General features: G+C 45.6%; 1 long non-coding RNA gene across 1 annotated transcript; it reads left to right on the plus strand.

Annotated features, from left to right (window-relative positions):
- The first annotated feature begins 15,719 nt into the window (after positions 1 to 15,719).
- LOC115593028 (uncharacterized) lies at positions 15,720 to 16,902 on the plus strand. The gene is made up of 2 exons (XR_003986249.1): positions 15,720 to 15,836; positions 15,910 to 16,902. It is a non-coding gene; the product is annotated as an uncharacterized LOC115593028 (long non-coding RNA).
- Positions 16,903 to 24,015: the final 7,113 nt, after the last annotated feature.

Raw genomic sequence — 24,015 nt, forward strand, 5'->3', positions numbered from 1 at the left:
CATCGATCCAAGTCATGTATATGTGTCTTCGTTTTTATGTGGCTTGAACAATACTATTCCAAACAGAGATGCTGGGGCTGCGACCTACAAACCACTGTTAGACGAGCACTACAGAGCACAAATTGTCCAAAAGTGCATGTTGTCTGTTTCATAGCGGCTCGAGTGCAGCATAGAGACGGCTGTTGGCTTGTTAGCGGTTAGCTGTTAGCTGTAGTGCTGAGAGCGCTGTGTCCAGGTTAACTTGTGACACCTGTTACCATCGAGTATTTCTGTCATTCTACACTGCGTTCAAATGGTTACTTAAAGCCATCGTTCCGAGCTGCATACATCATTATTAAGCTGAGGCCAAGTCAGTGTTTAAACTGTATACACTGCAGACTGTTTGACGAGCAGGCTGTATGACAGAGTACGTTGACATCTAGCCCGAACTTAGCATGAGGTCAGTCAGCTGTGGCAAAGCATGAGACATCCAGATCAACCTATGATACAAACACCTGTAGCGACCGTCTACCGTGGTTCATAGGTGATGGTTACAGGTGTCACAAGTTAACCTGGACACTGCGACCTCAACGCCACAGCTAACAGCTAACAGCTAACAGCGGTCTCCACGCCGCTCTCGGGGATGCTTGGCATGAACAAATGCCTCAGACTGTTCCACCCATGAGTTGTTTGAGAGCACAGACATTCACGACAAAGATATGAAATCGACAGCATGCAACGATTTGTGCTCTGTAGCGCTTGTGGTTTACAGTGGTTTGCAGGTTGCAGCCCACATATACATGACTTGATCGATGAACATAATGTTTTTCCTGGTTAGCGGACATGGCCGAGGACCCCTCTCCAGACGGGATTCTCAAACCACACCAGCAGCACACCTGGGACCCTCGCCAGTTAAAATGAACGCCAGTCAATTTTATTGCTAAACCAGAAGAACTGAATAACTGAACATGAATAACTACATGAATAACACATGTCAACAATTGCAGCTAACAGTTAGCTGAACGGGCTTGCTGGTAGCCAGCAACATTCCTGTACAGGAATCAGCGCACCTAGTGAGGCAGAAGTAGTAGACCCTAATCGAGCACACTCCCGTAACCAATCATGCTGTTGACTGACTCATTAACATATGTACACAGAAATACAGAAATAAATACATGTAGGTGAACAGAAATGTCAAAATAATTAAAAAGCATTTATTTATTCTTTTATTTATTCTTTTATGCATTAATTTATTTATTCTGTTATTCATTCTTTTATTTCTTTATTCCTGTATTTATACATTTATTTATTCATACATCCATTTATGCATTTATTCATTTATGTATTCTTTTATTTAAACATTTATTTATGCATTTATTCAAGCATTTATTTATTTATTTATTTTTAAGTCAGGTTTAGTCCTCCATATATGCTGGTTTCGATACACTGCTGTTTTTTTATGACATTTTGTTGTGAATTTTATTTTATATTCGTTAATTTATTTTTTAGTCTTAGTTGTATTTAAATGTCATAATGTTTTAATTCAAATTAATATTCTGTTTAACTTCCACTTCACAAATTGTCTTAAAAATAAAAACAAACTGTTTTTGGACAAAGTTTGTATGTTTTCCACACTTTAAGCACCGGTTCAGGCACCGTTTAAGCACCGGCACTGTTTCAAAATTTGTTTGGCACAGGTATTGGATAAAACCGAAACGATAACCAACCCTACCTACCTTAGTGGAGCAGTTAAGTGATATAATGTTTTTTTTTGGTGATAGAAGAGTGAAAATTGGCATGAGTAGTCTCCATGGGTCACTTGACAAGAAAATTGTCAGAGACATTTGACATTTTCAAGATGACGGCCATTTTTCAAGATGGCCGACACCTTAGTGGAGCAGTTAAGTGATGTAATGGTTTATTTGTTGATACAAGCATGAAAATTGCCATGAGCAGTCTCTGTGGGTCACTTGACAATAAGCCACCCACAGCTACTTGAAATTTCAAGATGGCAGCCATTTTTCAAGATGGCCACCACCTTAGTGGAGCAGTTTGGCTTAAGAAATCATTTAGTTGGTGATACAAGCATGACAATTGCCATGAGCCATCTCAAAGGGTCAGTTGATAAGAAACCACCCACATCAACTTGAAATTTTAAGATGGCGGCCATTTTTCAGGATGACTCCCGCCCGCCATGTGGATCTTTCAAATAGAAATGAATTGGGTTCCTCGAAAGGCTCTATCAAGAGAGGTTGTTTGACTGTGTTTTGTCTGACTCCTCGCCCACTGCCTGTCCAGTTTGGTAAAACCTGTCCGGAGTTGCCTCCCACCGGCATAGCTCTTTCAGGGTTCACTGGGGTATACAAGCTCCCTTACCATAACAAGGTAACAGTCACAAGGGAGGGTTTTTTATTTATTTATTTTATTTTTTTTTTTTTAAACAAACAGCCATTAAATTTGTCAAATAAATGCTAAGGGGTGGGGAAACAAAAAAATAAGATTAATGAATTAGCACAGTTGTGGTGCTGAATGGGCAGTGCCCCAAAATAGTAATTGAGCTATGGCTAATACTGAATGACAACAAGGACAGATCCAGAAGCAACAGCAGCTCTGGCTGACACAGCCACAGAACCATGACAAACAGAAAATATCTCAAACAATACTAAGGAACTAAATGTTCCCCTCGCCAATGTGGCGAGGGGAAGCCGAGCCAATATGCCTACACCTGAAAACACAGATGACAACGGGGAATAACTCTGGCAAAAGAAACATGCAAATAGGTTCTAGCAGGGGCAACTACATAGGCATGTGCAACTGAGTCCATATCTGAAGCACTTACACCTTTCAGTGCATGCCTTGGTACACAACTCCCAACAACTCTCCGCAATAGTTGGAAGTGGAGTCCAGAAGACTCTCCACTCCTCGTCCTGTTCCACCCATCCGCATTCGGATGGGCTCGGCATTTGTGGATGACGCTTCAATGCTTGTCCCTACAGGTATCCAGCCTCATAAGAAGCATGTTTGGCATGTCATATTGTCTTTGTTTTCTGGCAAAGAGATCAAGCCTGGCCTTGTTCACAACTCCCAATAACTCTCAGCAATAGGTGGAAGTGGAGTCCAGAAGACTCTCCACTTCTCGTCCTGTTCCACCCATCCGCAGTCGGATGGGCTCGGCATATGTGGATGACGCTTCAATGCTTGTCCCCACACGTATCCTGCCTCATAAGAAGCATGTTTGGCATGTCATATTGTCTTTGCTTTCTTATACATTAGCACAACAAATCTCTCCAAAGCTTGCAGGTCACTATCTTCCACTGCAGAGGGACATTCGTTGAGTGTTGCAAATGTGTTTGAGACCTCATCACACACGTCCCATGTTTTCCAGGCAGACTTCTTTGATTTGCCATGGAAGAAGGACACAATGTCACAACCACTGAAAGCATGTAAGAAGAGGATACCACGTGTTTTCTCTGGTCCACCTCATGTAATGCGACCCATCTTGTCTTCTCTCCTTTGCCAAAAGTCACCCACATTTTTTTCAAGGCCAAGTTGCATCAAAGGGGGCATAACAGAAGTGGCTATGAGTACAATGTCTGTGTCATTGGCATCGATCATCAGGGATTTGTGTCCTTGTTTCACTGCATGCTGGGCATGAAGGAAAATACGCGTCTACCTCTACATGACTACACGGGGCTACTGCATCCAAGTTAGCAGCTTGGTTGCTAACAGCATCTTCCTCCTTTGTCACAATAACTATATTGGCTCATGCCAATTTTCATGCTTGTATCACCAAATAAACTATTATATCACTTAACTGCTCCACTAAGGTGTTGGCCATCTTGAAAAATGGCCGCCATCTTGAAATTTCAAGTAGCTGTGGGTGGTTTATTGTCAAGTGACCCACAGAGACTGCTCATGCCAATTTTCATGCTTGTATCACCAACTGAAAGATTCTGACGAAAATAAGCAAGTAACCACTCCACTGATAGCACATGCTGTCTGCGAGTCAATAAACTCCTGGATCAAGAAGATGGACAGATTGGCATTGTTCTATGAAAAAGTAGACAGCAGTATCATTGTGAATTAAAAGTAATTTAATCCTCCCAAAGTCAAGTCCTCATCATTTTTCTCCAGGATAACACAAATGTTCTTTTTATAGAGTGTGCCTTTAACACTTACCTTCATGTGCTACAACAGTGCTGCTTGGCTGAAAGGTAAGATGGGCAACAGATTCGTGTATCTTACTACTGTACTCCTCTACAAAAAAGTCTGAGCCTCTTTCAATGGCAACACATGGTAGGAGGATATTGCCAGCACTAAGGTAAGCTTGCAGAACCTGATGCCTTTCAGCAAGAGTGGAGCAGAGGTTCTTGAAGTTGTGCAGTTTGCGGGCACACTGTTTGAAATATGTATGCTTACTCTCAAATTGTAGAGTCCATAACCGAATAAGAGGCCCAAAGCGAATGGTTAGGTCTGGGTAATGTGACAAATAATGGTGTTTTTGTTTCAGTGGCTGATATGCAAAATGTTCCTTTCTGGTTAGTAAGTACTCCTCTATCAAAACTTTCAAGTATGCTATTTGACCAGTGCTGATCTTTGGAGCACAAATCAGCTCGACTATTTGTCTGAGTTGCAGCACCAGTTGCCAGACATCATTGTACATTTGGTTGTGAATCTTGTCCCAATAAAGACAGGTATAAGTCTCAGTAGAAACCAGTTCTGCACAGCATGCCCACTTAATTTCTCACTTCCAGGATTTACATCACTTTGCTTGTTGTTAGCATCACTGCTAAGGTGACAAAAGTGATTGATATGGCTGTTTAGCGGTACATAACTGAACTCCTTTTGCATTACAAGATGACTGATATACAGGGCCAGATCACAAGACACAACACCTTCAAACAGATCATGGCCTAAACAAGGAGGTAGTCCAGGTTGCCATATATGGAAGAAGGTTAAATTTGATGCCTGCAGATGACTGTAGGACCAAGTCTCAGCTGTCTTGATTGAGGCTTTTGCAAGGGGAGTGGTAGTGAATGTTACACGATTAATGTCACAGAATCTGCAGAAGTGAGTACTCTTGCTGAAGTTTTCATTGAAACCACACAACATTGTGTGATCCAAAGTTGTCACCAGCAATGGCACATAGTGTGCCTCTGTACACCTGTCCATCAGACATGACCAAACCATTTTTTCTAGATCTTTAAGATATCTTTTAAGAGATCCAAATACTTTGTCATGGTCAAAGTATTTGGATCAGATTGAAAGAATGCATTTTCTGCAACATTGCTACTATCCCACATGTCTTCCAACATGTCTCTTGATCGAGTTGGGGACAACACCTGCTGCTTATAGGCATACACTTGTTGCCTGACCGATTCACACTGAAAGAGTGATCTCAGTGTCTCTGTAATGGGGATATACTGGACAAAACATTCCTTTCCTGACTCACTCTGTCCGAGACATATTGGAACTGGCTCAACGTATCTGAACTGACTTTTAAAAACTAATTTTCTTCTCTTATCAGTTTTTAATGTAAAAGTGTTGCATGCCCAGAAAAGATCCTCTGATTTTAGGACATCTACTTTTCTTTGAGTTTATGAAATAGATGAGACTGGCTGACATCATGCACGTCCTGTAAATCTTCAATAATAGTCTGGATTACTGAGGATGGGAGTAAAAGTTTTGCCTGCTGTTTAAGGTAAAACAAAGCCAAACTGTTTGAGAAAAGGGATTCATCAGCAAGCTTAGGAAAACCATCTGTTTGCTCTTCTTGGTTACACCCCGCCTTTCCGAAACCCAGCTGTTCCGAACATAGACTTCCATTCATCGTAATGGCGGGGTTTCCCTCTTTTTTCAAAGACCCCGCTATTCCAAAATGTCTATTGGGGAAACCCCTCCATTCCGAAACCCCCCCACTCCGAACTAACCCTTACCTTAACCCACTTCAGAAATGTGTGGGCGGCTGGAAGTGGGGATGTCAGCACCACGGATAACGGTGTTTAATTTCGGAACAGCGGTGTTTTGGGGGGAGGGTCGGAACAGCGGTGTGTCGGAGTGGGGGGGTTTCGGAACGGAGGGGTGTCGCAATGGAGGTGTGTCGGAATGTCACGGCGTCCCCGCTCTTCTTCTATATCAACATCATCCAGAACATTCTCTTGCATAGTAATCAAGTTCTCTGCTTGTTCCCCAAGATATTCTGTCTTTGAGCCTGCTCCACTATCTGGGGTCAAAGAGCTTGAAATATCTCTCACAGAATATTTTTTGTGAGTTCTTGATACATGGGATGAAAACGTAGACACCACAAAGAATGTTTTGTCACAGTTTCCAAATAGACAAGAAACTGTCCTACCCTCCCTGATGTGTTCCTTTAAGTGACACAGAAAATTTGAAATATTGTCACCCTCCTTGAAGTGGCGCCCTTGATGCTGGACTTGCTGACGGTAGTGTCGTTTCAGTATGGTCATTTTGACTTTAGACTTAAGACTTTTATTCATCCCACATTGGGAAATTCACTTGTCACAGTAACAGGTAGACAGACATACAGACACAATAAGTACAAGACTTTAAATGCAAAAAAATACTAAAAAAGATTTAGATAAGAGAGAAAAGATAAAATATAGAAAGGACTGCACGTTATGTGCATTATATACAGGAGTCAAAAGTCTGCATTATATACATTTAAATAAAGTTTCAGAGTTTTGCCTTGTTGAAGGTTGAATGCATAAATAGTGTTTAAATACAGTGTTTGAAAATAAACAGACTCAGTGTATGAATACGAATGTTAAATGGTGATGAGAAGGTATAATGAGTTGGTTTCTTTCGTTGCTTTCAAGATTTGCTCGTGACAAACAACCTCAAACTCTGATGCAACCTGTGTTGTCTAGGTAAGGAGACAACCTTTTTGGCCGGCTCCGTCAGGGAATCTCTTTACCTGACCGAATGCATGTGAAGACTTCAGGGAAAGCCTCGTATTGAAGACTGCGTATGATGACACACTTAGCCCTGTTAAGATCTTCTGGGTAGAGACCTTTGCACATATGCCAGCCTTGACAACTGCTTTTCTTGTTTTCTTGCTTGAAGGAACGAGCTATGTGGATCAGCCTCAAACCAGTTCTCACAAGTGATCTCCAGGATAAGAACGACTCAAACTATCCTGGATTCAAGGGAGACTCCGCAACCTGAGTTGCACAAGATGTCACTGAAGGACGGATCTTGGGGTCGACTCTGGGTTCAAGGGCGAAGGCTGCTTCATCATAATCCACATTCTTGGCTGGCTTCACCAGGAACTCAGGTTCTTTAACCCTCTAGGCGCCGGGTTTTATTTTAAAAAATACTAGATTTTGACATCTAAATTTCAGAAGGCTCTGGCTTGAATGTAGTTTGAGATAGAGACAAAGTGTAAATGAGACAAATATTGAGAATGACCTAAAGTTTATGAAGGGAGTAATTTTTCCCATCTAATTTGCATATTTTGACGTCATATGGTGGCGGCCATATTGGATTATGTAATTTCCATGAAATACCTAGTATTTTGAAAGAGAGTTGAACTTATTTCATCAGATTCATCCCCTCCATCCATTTGTTATGTTGTCCACACATCAAATGAACAGGGAAAAAGTAAATTGTAAGCCAACAGTCATAAACTAGAACTATTAGTACACCACAAAACTCATGTAAACAGTATGCGTTTTTTTTACCCACCATCCCCCCCATTGGAGGACACTTTTTTTTCTTCCCTTTTTCTTGTTTTCTCTTCTCTTCTTCTTTATTATTATTATTATTATTATTATTATTATTATATGATAATAATAACAGTAGGCGTCTTTTAGCTGCAGAGGCCTTATCTGTGCCCATCTATCCAGAAAAAAGTTTGTAATATTTGTAGAGTGTGGAGCCTCTCATTGCAAGGCACAGAGACAATAAGAACTATATATATATATATATATATATATATACATATATATATATATATTTACATTTACATCATACCATTCATGAAACCGTGAACTTGGAATTAGTTCATGTCAGCCTAAATACTGATGAGCATTGTCTCCATTGTTATAAGATACCAGAAATCATCAGTCAGAAAGAGGGACAAAAAAACTATAGACCTTGAATCATTGCTTAGCTTTCTGTCACCACGATATCCAATTTGCTCATCAAAGGGCTTTATCCATATACTTCATCTCTCAAGTAAGCCCAGCCACCATTACCATTATCATCATCATCATTTCCAGCCCTGTTCTGCCTTCCCCTGTTGCCCCTATGACGATTGTAGCAGTATGAAGGAGCGTTTGATGGGTTTCAGCTGTGTGGCTCTTTCCAGCCAATCACTGTGAGGGAGCACCTTATAAAGGCAGGCATAGGGCACCTGGTTGTCCTCTTGCCTGACAGAGCCTGGGTCACGTGACTTCCTGGCGCCCTTCACTTCCGCCTTCACTTGGTTGCAGGTAGGCTGCCGGTTGCGACTATAGTCTGGTCTCACGTTGTCTCTCCAGTTTTCATGGTGGTCATTTTATTTTAGCAGGCTCGCTTGGGTGTTGCTGCTGGCCGCACGTTGCTCGCTGCTGGTTGTGTGCTGCTTAATGTCCGCTGCTGGTTGCTGTGTAGCGGATCGTGTTGCTCCACACCGTGCCGACCGTGATTGCCTGACTGGTATGTAGCACAGTGACTGTAGCTTCCTCCTCCAGCCACTCGTAAGTTGCTAATATCTGTTCTCTTATTGTAGGCTAAAGACACCTGTGTAGCGGCATAGCAACCGCTAACCTGCAAGAAATCGCTGCTGCTTTGCTTTGCCTTGCTTCACTTCGCTGCTTTGCTTTGCCTTGCTTCACTTCGCTGCTTTGCTTTGCCTTGCTTCACTTCGCTGCTTTGCTTTGCTTGGCTTCACTTCGCTGCTTTCGCTTCGCTGCTTTGCCTCACCGCTAGCTGCCGTGCTGCTAACAGCTGCATTGCTTTACGTAGCTATTGCTTCGACTCATTGCTTGGCCTCACACTGCGCTGACACAGACTTTTATTTGCATCCGAGGTTGCGGGGCTTCAACGCTGTCTGTCTGGCTCCTGGCTGCTCACTACAGCTGGCTAAAAGTGTTAGCCTTCGTCCAGGCTTTCTTTAAGCGTTGCCGTGGCCTAATCGTTGCTCGGCAATCCCATACTGAACCGTGTACTGTCAACCCTGTCACTTGTTTTGTGTGTGTGCGTGTGTTTGAGAGAGTACAGTGGGAGAATTTATTCCATTCTTTGTGATTAGTAGTTTATGATCTTTTCTTTATTTTCTTTTGTAATAATTGGTCTCACTGCAACCTGTAATTCTGATTTGTTAGATTTATGGTTATTTTGGTCTTTGCAGGTTGCAGGTGAATTTCATTTGATGTAAATCTTAATTCTATTTTAGTTGTATCAAATCTTAGATGTAAGATTAAGTCTTGGATTTCTTGTTTGATTCATTGTATTTAATGTTAGTGTTCTCACCTGCTGTCCTCTGATTTCCCCCATTCAGGTGCTGAGCCTATGGTGGTGGATTGGTGTCCTGGTGGCGGTGTCCCTCTTGTGTTTTGCACTTTTTAGGTTGATTTTGCTTCACTGTTATTTACTTCACGTGTGGTGTTCCTGGGATCCCCTTTGTTTTGGACCCATCTCCCCCCACTAAGTCTCAGCCCTGATTGGTCCCCATTTTTGCCCCAGTGAGTGACTTCTTAATACATTTTTAAGACTATTTGAACTAAAATAAATAAATGTTTTGTACCCAGTTATGTGGTCTCTGCCTCATTGTGAAACGGACCTGAGTGCCTTATTTTCATTACAAGTTGTCCTTTAAAAGGTAAAAAGGTCCCTGGGTGAAACCCCCAGGGTGGCGTTGTTTGGCGTGAAATGCCGTAATAACTGAGTGCCGTCCAGAGCACGCACCTCGTGCCGCCACAATCTGGCGTTGTTGGCAGGATTTGCAATTTGAGAGCAGAGACGCATATTCTGGTATTTTGTTTTTTTCTTTGAATGAGAATCTGTGACAGTGTTACCATTTGGAGTGTCAAGCATTTTAAGTGTTGGTGTCTGACCTGTGTTCTTCTTCCGAGGCAAAGCAGCAGTCGATTTCTTGGATTTGAGAAGAGTCCTGTGAGGAGCCTGCCCTCCTTCTTCCCTTTTTCCCTGGTCTCATCCTTACGGTAGGAAAGCTTTAGTTGTTACAGGTTGTCATGGAGGCAGAATTGCAGGAACTGAGGGAAGTTGTCGCTCAGCTAAGAGCAGATAACGAGAGGCTGAGACAGGAACAGGTTGCGGCCGTGCCTGGCCCTAGCACAGCGCCCCCAGTTTCTCATACACCTGCTTCTTCTACTGCCAGTGCTCCTTTAACAGAGCGACTGATTTTTGTGCCCCGAGACCGAAAATGTCCCACATTTAGGGGAAAGTTAGGGATGGGGTTAACGGAGTGGTTGGAGGAGGTTCAAGCTTGTATGAGAGCACGTCACTTGTCTACATCCGATCAGGCATTCTTCTTATTTGACCACTTGGAAGGTGAGGCACGTGAGGAGATTAAGTACCGTTCCAGTGGAGAGCGTTCCGATCCAGATAAAATCATAGAGGTGCTACAGGAGCTATATGGGTGCGTAGAGTCCTATGTAGCTTTACAAGAAGCCTTTTTTTCTCGACGGCAGCAAGAAAGCGAGACCCTGTTAGAGTTTTCACTTGTGTTGATGAGTCTCATGACAACTGTGAAGCAGCGTGCACCCAGTGGCATACCCAATGCAGAGGTTTTGTTACGTGACCAGTTTGTGGAGCATGTGCTGGATGGGGCCCTTCGTCGTGAGCTGAAACAGTTTGTGCGCCGGCAGCCTACCGCTACCTTACTTGAGGTTAGGAGTGAGGCCATCAGGTGGGAACGCGAGGGCTTACCCGGGGGTGTTAGGGGTCGGAGTCAATCTGTCCCTTCTATCTTCGGTGCTCAGTGTGTGGTTCAGGGTAGTAGCCAGAGAGGTGTTGGTTCCCCACCAATACCCGAGCTGCGTGAGTTGCGTGAAATGCTAAAGTTACAGCAGGAGCAGTTGAATCAACTGACTCAGAGCATTTCCCATTTGCAGGGCCCTCGGCAGCATAGCCGAGTAGCTTCTCGTGGTCCCATAATCTGTCGGCGATGCCAGCAACCAGGTCACATTGCTAGGGAGTGTGATGCGGCCCGTGTCCCTTTCCGTGTTCAGCATCCTTTGCCAGCCTCCCAGTCAAACAGGCCATTCCACCCTGCCCAGGTGCCGGAAAACTAGTGCCCGCCGAGCTGCAGAGCCACAGTTTGGGCGGGGCAGTTACGGGCTCCAGGGGTGTAGGTGACGTGGAAGTGTCCAAGCTCATGTCGTCTTGTCCCCATTTAGATGTGAGCATGGGCGGCATTGCCGTTTCTTGTCTGATAGATACAGGGTCTATGGTGTCAACCATTACAGAGTCTCTTTTTCAACAGCACTTTGAGCCATGGGGCCAAGAACGCCTGAAATCGTGTCACTGGCTGCAGCTTAGAGCAGCCAATGGCCTGGCTATCCCCTATGTTGGTTACCTTGAGCTAGACGTGGAGCTTTGTGGTAAGAGGTTGCCAGGTTGTGGGATTTTGGTGGTCAAGGATCCTCCTGGCTGTATGTCTTCCCAGGTTCCAGGTGTTCTAGGGATGAATGTTATACGTAAGTGCTACAGGGAGTTGTTTGGGCATCATGGCCTGGCGTTGTTCGACCTGCCGGTGGTGTCTGAGGTCCCCAAGCGTGTCATGCAGGCTCTGCAAAAGTGTCATCAAGCCAATGTTGAGATTGATCAGAGCGCAGGGAAGGTAAAGGTTCGTGGCAAAAGGGCTTGTCGTATCCCAGGTGGGGTGCTGAAGATTGTTGCGGCCACCTGCTCGCAGCAGTACTCTGGCAGCACTGTGTTTGAACCATTAGACTCTGGCCTGCCAGCCGAACTGCTGGATTCTCCTGCCCTTGTGCCGGTGGTACGGGGCACAGCCTACATTCCCATTGTGAATGTCGGCGCTTCCGATGTGTTGCTCTATCCTCATGCAGTTGTTGGCACCTTAGACGAGGTGCGTGTTGTCAGCTTGCCTGCTGGTGTTACTGAGGTGCCAACTTTGGTGGCTACAGTGGCTTCTCAGTCGGTCTCCCCACCAGTGCAGGATTCGATAGCAGCCATTGATTTGGGTCATTTGCCTGCTGAAGTACAGGATAAGGTGAGGGCTCTTCTTGGTCAGTACAGTTCCATCTTTTCGGCCCATGACGGGGACCTTGGTTGTACTGACCTGATTTCCCATGAGATCCCCCTCTTGGATGATGTCCCAGTGAAGCAACGCTACCGCCGCATCCCTCCATCTGAGTATGAGGTTGTTAAAGACCATATTAACCAACTGCTAAGTGCTCAGGTCATTAGGGAGAGCAGCAGCCCCTATGCCTCTCCAATTGTTTTCTTCAAGAAGAAGGATGGCACTGTTCGTATGTGTGTTGATTACAGGCTCCTTAATGGGAAAACCAGGAAGGATGCTTTTCCGTTGCCCCGTATAGACGAGTCTTTAGATGCCTTGACTGGGGCCCGTTGGTTTTCGACCATGGACCTGGCCAGCGGATATAATCAGGTCCCTGTGGTAGAGTCTGATCGTTCCAAAACTGCCTTTTGTACTCCCTTTGGCCTCTTTGAGTGGAACCGTATGCCCTTTGGGCTTTGCAACGCTCCCAGCACCTTCCAGAGGTTGATGCAGCGGATTTTTGGTGACCAGCAGTGCCAGTCTCTGCTGCTCTATCTGGATGACATCGTGGTCTTCTCCTCTACCATCGAGCAACATCTGGAGAGGTTGAGTGTGGTGCTGGGGCGTCTGCAGCGGGAAGGGCTAAAGGTGAAGCTCAGTAAGTGTGCCTTCTTTCAACAGGAAGTCAGTTACTTGGGCCATGTCATTTCTGACAAAGGTGTTTCAACTGATCCTAGTAAGATCGAGGCCGTTTCCAGCTGGCCACCCCCTGCCACTCCATCTGAGCTGCGCTCGTTCCTTGGCTTTGCCAGTTATTACCGCCGCTTCGTAGATGGTTTTGCAAGGCTGGCTGCACCTCTGCATAAGCTGGTGGCAGAACTGGCAGGCCCAAAGTCCAATGGGCTGATCAGACACTTTCTGGTCGCTGGACAGAGGAGTGCCACAGTAGCTTCGAGGCACTCAAAGCCAGGCTCACATCGGCACCTGTTCTGGCTTATGCAGACTTCACGCTCCCATTTATTTTGGAAGTGGATGCCAGCTATGGAGGTCTTGGGGCTGTGTTATCACAAGAGCAGGGCGGTAAGGTGAGGCCTATAGCCTATGCAAGCCGTGGTTTGAGGCCCACTGAGCGCAACATGCAAAACTACAGCTCCATGAAGTTGGAGTTTTTGGCACTCAAGTGGGCGATGACCGAAAAGTTTCGGGAGTATCTGTTGGGCCACAAATGTGTTGTCTACACCGACAACAACCCCTTAAGCCACCTGTCATCCGCTAAGCTGGGGGCCACTGAGCAACGCTGGGCAGCCCAACTGGCATCCTTTGATTTTGAACTTAAATATCGCTCTGGCCGAAGCAATAAGAACGCGGATGCTCTCTCCCGCCAGCATCCCCCTGAGCCACAGGACATGCAAACGATGGTCCGTGGCACACTGCTCCCTAAGCCGTTGCAACAGGCCTTGCAGGTGCAAAAGGTGGGTGCAACACAAGCTGCCGTTGCAGCCTTGCCCCATCATCCCCCCTCTGACATTGTCACCCTCCAGTATAACGACCCCGTCATCAAAGAAGTTCTGGTTTTCTGGAGGCGTAAACAACATCCAAATAAAGAGGAGCGCAAGAATGCGTCTCACTTAGCCTTGGTGTTGCTTAGGCAGTGGGATCGGTTGGTGGAGGAGAATGGTGTGTTGTATCGCCAGGTTTTCCGGCCGGACGGGGCAGAAGCCGTGTTTCAGTTGTTGTTACCTGCTGCTTTAAAAGCAGACGTGCTGAATGAGGTTCACCAGGGGCATGGTCATCAGGGGGTCGAGAGAACCTTAGAGCTCCTGCGGCAGCGGTGTTACTGGCCAGGCATGTCGGCTGAGGTGGCACAGTGGTGCCAGGCATGCGAGAGATGCCAGGTTGCCAAGGAGAGTCAACCGACTGCCCGTACCTTCATGGGGCACTTGCTGGCATCTCGGCCTAACGAGATCCTCGCCATTGATTTTACTGTTCTGGAGCCCAGCCGGAACGGCATGGAAGACGTCCTTGTAATGACTGACGTTTTCAGTAAGTACACGTTGGCTGTTCCGACCCGGGATCAACGAGCCACCACTGTAGCTCGAGTGTTAGTAGTTGAATGGTTCTCAAAATTTGGTGTCCCGGCCCGAATACATTCGGACCAGGGGCGAAATTTTGAGAGTTCCCTCATTCAGCAGCTTTGTGCTTTGTATGGCATAGAGAAGTCTCGCACTACGCCATACCATCCGTCGGGGAATGGGCAATGTGAGCGTTTTAATCGCACGCTTCACAACTTGTTGCGTACGCTACCAGTGTCACGTAAGCATGACTGGAGTTCCTGTCTGCCCCAAGTTTTGTATGCCTACAACACCACCCCGCATCAAGCCACCGGTGAGTCTCCTTTCCTCTTGATGTTTGGCCAAGAGCCTAGACTCCCAGTTGATTTTCTGTTAGGCCGTGTTCAAGATCCTGTTGGTGGCAGTGTTCACGAGTGGCTCCAGGAGCACCAAACACGCTTGCAGATGGCTTTCGAGGGAGCTCGGGACAGGTTGAAGGCTGCGGCAGAACGTCGGAAGAGGAATCATGACCAATCTGTCCGTGACATTCCCCTAAAGGAGGGCCAGTTGGTGTGGTTGCGAGATCTTACTGTTCGGGGGCGCCATAAGATCCAGGATCAGTGGGCCTCGGTTGTGTATCGTGTTTTGAGGGCACCGAAGGAAGGGGGGCCAGTTTACACCATAGCCCCAAGGGATGATCCAACCAGAGCCAGGCAGGTCCATCGTACTCTGCTGAAGGCTGTGGTTGGGGTCGACCCTCCAGGTAGTACCGCTGTCTCTCTTCTGTCTGCTGAGCAGCCTCAGTCAGAGGATGAGCTGTCATGTGATGGCGATTTGTTGTTCCTGAGGTCAGAGCATTCTCTGACCACTTCCCACCAAGCCGCAGCTGTGACTCAAATCACCCCCCAGTTATTGCTTCCACAGTCTGACCACGCTCCTTCTGTGCCACTCTTAGCAGTGGATCCTGCTTCTGAGATGGGTCCTTCCCTCCTTGTTGAAGAAGTGGCTGCACGGCGGACCACTAGATCTACTGCAGGTCAACATTCCAATGCCCATCTCCCACGGTCCGCAGGTGGGATGGTACAAAGAGGTGTAAACCTTCCTGGCCCAGTGTCTAACGCAGTTGCCGCTTTATTTCGACCGTGGCGGTAATTGTTCTTGGCTCATTGCTGGCTAGTTCATCGTCGGGACGACGATTCAATTGATGGGGGTAGATTGTAGCAGTATGAAGGAGCGTTTGATGGGTTTCAGCTGTGTGGCTCTTTCCAGCCAATCACTGTGAGGGAGCACCTTATAAAGGCAGGCATAGGGCACCTGGTTGTCCTCTTGCCTGACAGAGCCTGGGTCACGTGACTTCCTGGCGCCCTTCACTTCCGCCTTCACTTGGTTGCAGGTAGGCTGCCGGTTGCGACTATAGTCTGGTCTCACGTTGTCTCTCCAGTTTTCATGGTGGTCATTTTATTTTAGCAGGCTTGCTTGGGTGTTGCTGCTGGCCGCACGTTGCTCGCTGCTGGGTGTGTGCTGCTTAATGTCCGCTACTGGTTGCTGTGTAGCGGATCGTGTTGCTCCACACCGTGCCGACCGTGATTGCCTGACTGGTATGTAGCACAGTGACTGTAGCTTCCTCCTCCAGCCACTCGTAAGTTGCTAATATCTGTTCTCTTATTGTAGGCTAAAGACACCTGTGTAGCGGCATAGCAACCGCTAACCTGCAAGAAATCGCTGCTGCTTTGCTTTGCCTTGCTTCACTTCGCTGCTTTGCTTTGCCTTGCTTCACTTCGCTGCTTTGCTTTGCTTGGCTTCACTTCGCTGCTTTGCTTCGCTGCTTTGCCTCACCGCTAGCTGCCGTGCTGCTAACAGCTGCATTGCTTTACGTAGCTATTGCTTCGACTCATTGCTTGGCCTCACACTGCGCTGACACAGACTTTTATTTGCATCCGAGGTTGCGGGGCTTCAACGCTGTCTGTCTGGCTCCTGGCTGCTCACTACAGCTGGCTAAAAGTGTTAGCCTTCGTCCAGGCTTTCTTTAAGCGTTGCCGTGGCCTAATCGTTGCTCGGCAATCCCATACTGAACCGTGTACTGTCAACCCTGTCACTTGTTTTGTGTGTGTGCGTGTGTTTGAGAGAGTACAGTGGGAGAATTTATTCCATTCTTTGTGATTAGTAGTTTATGATCTTTTCTTTATTTTCTTTTGTAATAATTGGTCTCACTGCAACCTGTAATTCTGATTTGTTAGATTTATGGTTATTTTGGTCTTTGCAGGTTGCAGGTGAATTTCATTTGATGTAAATCTTAATTCTATTTTAGTTGTATCAAATCTTAGATGTAAGATTAAGTCTTGGATTTCTTGTTTGATTCATTGTATTTAATGTTAGTGTTCTCACCTGCTGTCCTCTGATTTCCCCCATTCAGGTGCTGAGCCTATGGTGGTGGATTGGTGTCCTGGTGGCGGTGTCCCTCTTGTGTTTTGCACTTTTTAGGTTGATTTTGCTTCACTGTTATTTACTTCACGTGTGGTGTTCCTGGGATCCCCTTTGTTTTGGACCCATCTCCCCCCACTAAGTCTCAGCCCTGATTGGTCCCCATTTTTGCCCCAGTGAGTGACTTCTTAATACATTTTTAAGACTATTTGAACTAAAATAAATAAATGTTTTGTACCCAGTTATGTGGTCTCTGCCTCATTGTGAAACGGACCTGAGTGCCTTATTTTCATTACAAGTTGTCCTTTAAAAGGTAAAAAGGTCCCTGGGTGAAACCCCCAGGGTGGCGTTGTTTGGCGTGAAATGCCGTAATAACTGAGTGCCGTCCAGAGCACGCACCTCGTGCCGCCACACACCCATCAGCCTTTCTACGAACACTTTGCCCACGTCTCCCCCTGCTATCTCCTCTAGTGTTGTGAGAGTTGGACTCGTGTGTGCTTTGTGCTTCGTGAACACTGCTGCGGCGCATAGCTGCACCGCTGCCGCGGATGGAGGCTACGTGACCGTCGCGGTGGAAAGAGTGAACACTAACGCTGACACCCAGCGCTATTCTCACCACCACCGCTACTTCTGCCACATCCATTCGCTTCCCTACTGATACTACGAGTTGGTGTATCATTTCCATTCCCACCTATTGGGCAAAGGATCGTGTGTTAGTGCTTGTGCGCTTCCCTCGCTCTGCGCGGCACCGCCATTGCTATGCAAAGACGCACCGCGACTAGCAAGCTCACTAATCAACCGACCGTCATCTCCCAAAGCTAGATTTTCCACTTCAGAATCAGAATCACCGAATAGGAGCTCAATCACTTCCCTAAGTGTCAACTTTTTGCATGCCATTGTCGTTTATTTCGTCTCAATAACTTCTGAATCCAGCAATACCCCTTCAGCAAAATGGCTTCCTGGCGCACTGTCTCCGCTCTCTCACCCCACAGTTTGCATGGGACTTCCTCGAACATTTTGCATTGAAGCAAGACGTTTTTATGAGCTAAGGTCTAAGTATAGGATGTCTGCCAACTAGTGGTAGGGAGTATGAACGACATGTAACACTCTAGTGGGAGAAAACAGCTGTTTTGTTCAGTACCGTGGTGTGTCGCAAATGTGCGACTCTGTCGCCTAAAGGGTTAAGCCACTTGCAGGACATCAAGATGTTTGCAGGGATTGACCTTGAAGCATGGTCGGCTGGGTTCATGTCTGTGGGAATTTGGTTCCGTTGTTCTGGTCGGGATGACTCTCTGATTCTCTGAACACGATTGCTCACAAAGCATAGAACCTTCTGGATTTGTTGCGTATTGTAACAGTCGGAGTTATTGAATGTAGCTCCACTAGGTGGCGCCTCCTTTTGTTAAGTGGATAATGTAACATATACCTAGAAGAAGAGTTGATGTGCTTCCACTCCACCATGCGTAGCAATGCTGCCAGCGGAGTGAAGACCACCCTTTTATCTTATTTTATATTGTGATGTATAGGTGTATGATCCTCGGCCTATGTGTGTCAAGGCATGTATGCGTGTGATAACTAGTGCCGTAGCGACCTGGCTTGGTATGGTCTGTAAGTTACAGTGGAATAAAAGTATATGCGGAAATTCCACATGCTGCCTGCCATGTCGTCTGAGCTAACCGGAGCTACCACCACTGAAAGCAGACCATTACCTTCCCCTGCACCGACCACGTTACAGTATGTAGCCAAGTATGATTTGCTGTCGGTAAAGAACCGCACAGATTGGAACTGGACGTCCATCTCCTCGGCAAGCATGTCTGCGATTTCCACAGCCAGAACAGCTGGGATTGTTACTCCTGGTTGCGGTGCCAGTTTGGCCTTGCCAAACACAAATTCAAGTTCACTCTTCACCATCTGCATCCATAACCTCGTTTCAGGGAGTGGGTCATCCCATTCGCAGTTCTCTGTGGTGAGTTCTATCAGCAAGGCCCTGTCTTGAATGCTGACTGGGGCCGCAAAGTCATATATATTTATGGTTGACAATGCACCTCTGCATATATAAGGCTTCTCTATGGCAGACACCTGAACGGTGAAGTCGTCTCTGGCGAAGTCCCAACTTATTGCAAGACTTTGTTGCATGGGTGGGAAGTTCAAGGTCCTTTAGGCCCTTTGTGAGGTCCTCCCTAGGTAATGCCTTCATTACGTTGATGCTATTGGAGGCAACATTGTGGAGCTTCAGATTGGATGCAGCCAGTGTCTCTTGTGCATTCTTGAGGAGAGCAATAGCCTCTCCATCTGATACGAATGAGAGAATGAGATAAGGCCATCGTCGACATAGAAATGTCGTTCCACAAACCGTCTTGTACTACAGCTGTCCTCCCCTTGATCTTGCGAAGCCTTCCTTAGCCCATAGATTGCCTAAGCAGGTGATCTGCTGTTTCCAAAGACATGTACTCCGTACTCCGAATTGTACTCCTCTGTGGGTTCCTCCATGTCGTTGTTGCGGTGCCAAAGCAAACGTAAGAAGTTCCTGTGATCCTCCTGCCCTAAGAAACAGTGGAACATCTGCTTGACCTCAGCTGTGACTGCCATTCGCTCCTCGTGGAACCGCATGATGACGCCTAGCAGACTATGGCTGAGGTTAGGGTTAGAAAGATGTCGTTTAGAGACACACCCTGATGCTCTGCGCTGGAGTCAAAGATCAACCTTACTTGGTCTGGCTTGTTTAGGTGATAAACTCTGAAGAAGGGGCGATACCAGCATTCCTTTTGTTCCTTTAATGGTGGCGGTGGTTCTGCATGTCCATTGTCAAATAAGTTCTGCAGTCCACAAAATGTTGTTTCATTTTAGGTCACTTTTCCAGCGTTCGACAAACCGAGGCAAGGCGTTGGCTGGCTTGCTGTTTGTTGTTGGGTAGGTGTGGTCTTAGAGAGCGGAAAGGCAGTGGATGTCCTTCTCTATTATCTGCAGGAAGGCTTGTTCTTCTATTGAGAAGGCAAGTTTTTCATCTGCACTTGTGCATTGAAATATTGTTTCTCCCATAGTGTCGGCCTTGACTAGCCTGTTTCTTTGGCTAGAAATGTGAGAGTTAATCTTGTGACGACCTTAACAGCTGAAGCTTTCCTTTACTTGGATGCTGTTTTGGCATGGGAAGAGACAGCTTGGTCGCCCATTGTCCAGGATGGTTGTCTTGAGAATATTTATATGACCGGGTTTGTGAGTCCCACCCAGACAAATGTCACCAACAATAACTCACCCCAGAGCTAACGTCTGTGCGATAGAAGTAGTTGGGGGCCCATTACGCTGTTCAAGCACCTTATGAGCTTGAATAACATCTCTCCCAAGTAGCAGTAGGATAGCTGCCTGAGGTTTGAGAGTGGGAATCTCTACAGCGATGTCCTCCAAGTGAGGATGGTGGCGAGCAGCTTGAGGGGTTGGGATTTCATTTTGCCAGGAAGCATGTCACATTCAATAAGCGTCGGCAATGGAAGGTTGGATTTATCATCAGCTGATTCCACAAAGAAATTGCTTGCTCTTCTCCCAGTGACCTCGGAGTGTATGGGGAAGAGTTCTTAGAAATACTGAAGATGTCAAAGACAGAAGATCTGGCCAGAGACTTACTGCTTTGATTTTCTAGTATTGCATAGGCTCTGAGTTGTTTGTCATGGCGACCTTTGGGATAGATGTTGACCAGGCAGATCTTGGCACATGAGTGTCCACCAATCTCATTTCCACTCCTGTATACATGTGGAGGTTGCAATGGGTGATGCTGTCTCTCGCTCCTCGCCACGATTGGTGATGGGCTCTTTGACGGTGTGCGATGTCCATGGTGCGGGACCAGTGTTTCAGGAAAACCCTACGTTTTTCAGGAGGCTTCTCCTGGAAAGCCCTGCATTTTTTGAGAGGGTGGGATTTTCTGTGGATGGGACACTCTTTGCTAGGGTCCTCAACTCCTTTATCTGCATTTTGTCTTTTTTCAGAGGTGACCACTTCTGTTCTGTTAACTGAGACGGGCATTCTTGTTCTGTCATGCCTCCTTAAATATTTGTCAAACAGCTTTGAATGTTGCACTGGATGATGGAGTTGGAGACCTGAAACTGGGGTTGTTTCTCATCTTGGCTTCATTTCTAATGAAGGTTGCGAAGACAGTGAATGGAGGAAATGATACCAAGCGTTCTTGTTTGTACTTCGTGCCATGTGTCATCCATTTCTCTTGCAGGCCAAATGGAAGTTTGTCTACTATGGGATGGATACCATGTGATGTATCAAGGTATAGTTATCATGGTATATGGCCTCCGCTCTTGGCAGAATCTATCTCTGAAAGAGGGTCGCCAAGGTCACGTAGTAGATGAGGGTTCTTATTTGTAATTCTGGGTAAGCTTTCCAGCCTATCAAACAGAGCCTTTTCTAGGCTTCAGGAGAGCCATAACACTCTTGTAGCCTCTTCCACACTTTGTTCAGTCCAGTGGAAGGGTTGTTAGTGAGCGCTGCTCAGATGTTTAACGTGACATGAGGATTCATCACCTAACCATTTGGTCAGGAGGTCAAGCTCTTTGCGAGCTGTTAGGTGTAAACTTTAAGTGGTGTTCTCGAACAAGGATTTCCATGCGCTGTAGTCACCTGGCTTGTCACTAAACTCAAACTAAACTGTAAGTCCTCCAGTGAGCAACTCATGTCTAGCTAGGAATCTGGTGAGGTCAGACATATTTGAGTTTTCTTGTGAGAAAATCTGAGGTGTAGAGCGTTGTGGTGGTTCACGCATCACGTAGTACTGAGGTAGCTGGGAGACAATGCCATGCCCTTTGGTCATGTAAGGCAGTAAGGTGTTGGGTCCTATAGCAGGGTCCCATATGTCTGAATTTAAGAACCTCCTCTGCAACATCTGGAATTTTCTCAAGGACCATTTCAACTTCCTCAAGGATTTCTAGAACTGAACTGTATAAACAACATCGAAAGGAAGTCCTTAAACTTTGATCAGGACAACCGTTTATACACTGTTTGAAGAGCTGAAGCTGAAGCTACATTAGGTAGCTAACCAGCAACCAAAAGCACCGATGCTTCAGGCTCCATCTGCACTAAACTGACTGGAGATACTAATGCCTTGTTCACATTACACACCTATCGGTCTGCCAACTGGAATCAAAAAGTCATTGTGGTTTGCACAACATGAATGATCAGTGACAGGGGTTACTTTGGATTCAGTTTTATAAGGGAACTATGCACGTTTGCTGTTCATTGATTTCAGATCGGCATTCAACACCATAGTTCCCCTTAGACTGGTCGCCAAGCTCAGGGATCTGGGGCTGAGTTTCTTCACTTCTGACCAGCAGACCACAGGTGGTGAAGATCGTAATTTGGCACTTCAGCAGCCACACCCTCAACTGCAGTGCCCCCCCCAAGGCTGCGTCCTGAGCCCCCACACAGAGAAAGATGAGAAACATTTGCAGCACAAGCCATGTGCCCTCCTTCTCCCCAAAACCGAAAGTGAAATGGGAGTTAGGTCTACATTCATATATGCTTCCACAGGGGGCAGTATTGCACTGTATTAAGACATCAGATAGTTAACAGTTCAGTACGGCATTCTGAGGCCCAAAAAAAACTTGTATCAAGCTTGTAGCAAGCCTGGGGCTAGTGGGCTACACACTTGCTATGTATACTGCTCTGTGCAACGCTATTTATCATTTTCGTTTGATTATAGTAGGCAGAGATGGACAGAGTACTCGACCCCAGTACTTGAGTAAGAGTACAAATACTACTGGTCAAAATTTACTCCGTAACAAGTAAAAGTAGCTCAGTCGACATGTTACTCAAGTAAGAGTAAAAAAGTACTTGCTTTTAAAGGTACTTAAGTATCCAAAAGTCCATGCTTTTAAATTTACTTTAAGTAAAAGTAAGAGTAAGAGTAAATTTCTTATTTTTCACATCAATGAATTACTATAATTTTTTCTAAATTAATTTAAGGACCTTTTAACTCTTGTTTCTGAGAATTAACTCTTTGAAACCACCTGCACTGATGTGCTTGCTTTTAGAACCACAATGTTATATAAAGCCTGCAGAAGCGCCTATAAAAACAAATACAATGAATGGGATCACAGGAGGACAGCAGATGCTGCAGATGCAGATGTTTATTAACAATCATTAAACCAAATGTAACCAAATGAACCTGCACCGTCCAACTAACTCTCTATCATTTAGCTAAGTTGGGAACTGGAACCCCCTCAAAGACCAATGTTGCCCCCAGACCACTGGTTGAGAATCACTGCTTTACAAAAAACTACATCTGATGCAGCCATTGTCGCGGTTTTGTGTTGACAAACGCAGTCGAGAGCGTGGTTACTTTGGTGGTATCCTTATGGGGAGGGATGACGTATTTCCGCTTTTACATAGCAGTGATGTTGATAGGTTTTCAATGTAGTGAGTCCCTGGGACCCACAGGTGGTGAGTTGAGTGGGTCCCTGGGAAATTCAATGGGTCCTGACTCCCCAGTAAAAAAAATGTATTTCTTTCTTATATTATTCTATTTCTTAAATTTAATTGAGTGTTAAACTCCTTTGATGGTGGTATGATATGGTTATAATAAACTGATATATTCATGTATGTTCAAAATGTATCTGAAATTAAACAAATAAAATTCCAAATCTGAAAAGTTTATTGCAAAACAACTGTCACAGGGGCATGACATATGACATTCAAATCAAACAGCATTGTTGTAGCAACATAAATAGCACCAAAATAAATTACTAAAATTCAGATAGTCTGCTGACCTGCAATAGGTTTTGTCTTTTTCTTTGGTGGCATTTTTGCGTTCTCCTTTTCCTGCTTACTCGAGAAAAAGCGGGATCTCGTTGGAAGCGCAATGTATGCGCAGACGCCGTTTGGGCATAACAAAATGGCGGCTGCCATTCAATGTAGTTTTCATCACCACCACCGGATTATGTTTTATTTATTTCATTACAGCACGTCCCCTAAACGTTAAAACATAATCTACACAAATGAGCACAGCATCGAGCAGTGGAAACGTGGGTTTATTTACTATGAAGTTCGTATTTTTAATTGTTGAAATCAAAGGTGTAGCAAGCTTTTCAAAAGTGTGGGGGATGGATGTGGTGGTGGTGGTAGTGGTGGTGTTTTTTTAAAACAATTTTGGGTCGGGGGGTTGATTCATTTAATTATAATATTTATAATAGAAGCGAACTGCAACTGTACTTTTTCTTTTTTACCATTAAATGTTATTTTATACATTATCATATTTTATAATGTTCTGTCATGGACTATGTCACTTCACTGCTAACAGAAAAGAGAGCTGCTCACTGCCAGTTGCAGCTTCTTATCCTGATCTGCAGTCTTTGTAAATTTTTT

This window comes from Sparus aurata, chromosome 12 (genome assembly GCF_900880675.1).
Source record: "Sparus aurata chromosome 12, fSpaAur1.1, whole genome shotgun sequence".
Lineage (NCBI taxonomy): Eukaryota > Metazoa > Chordata > Actinopteri > Spariformes > Sparidae > Sparus > Sparus aurata.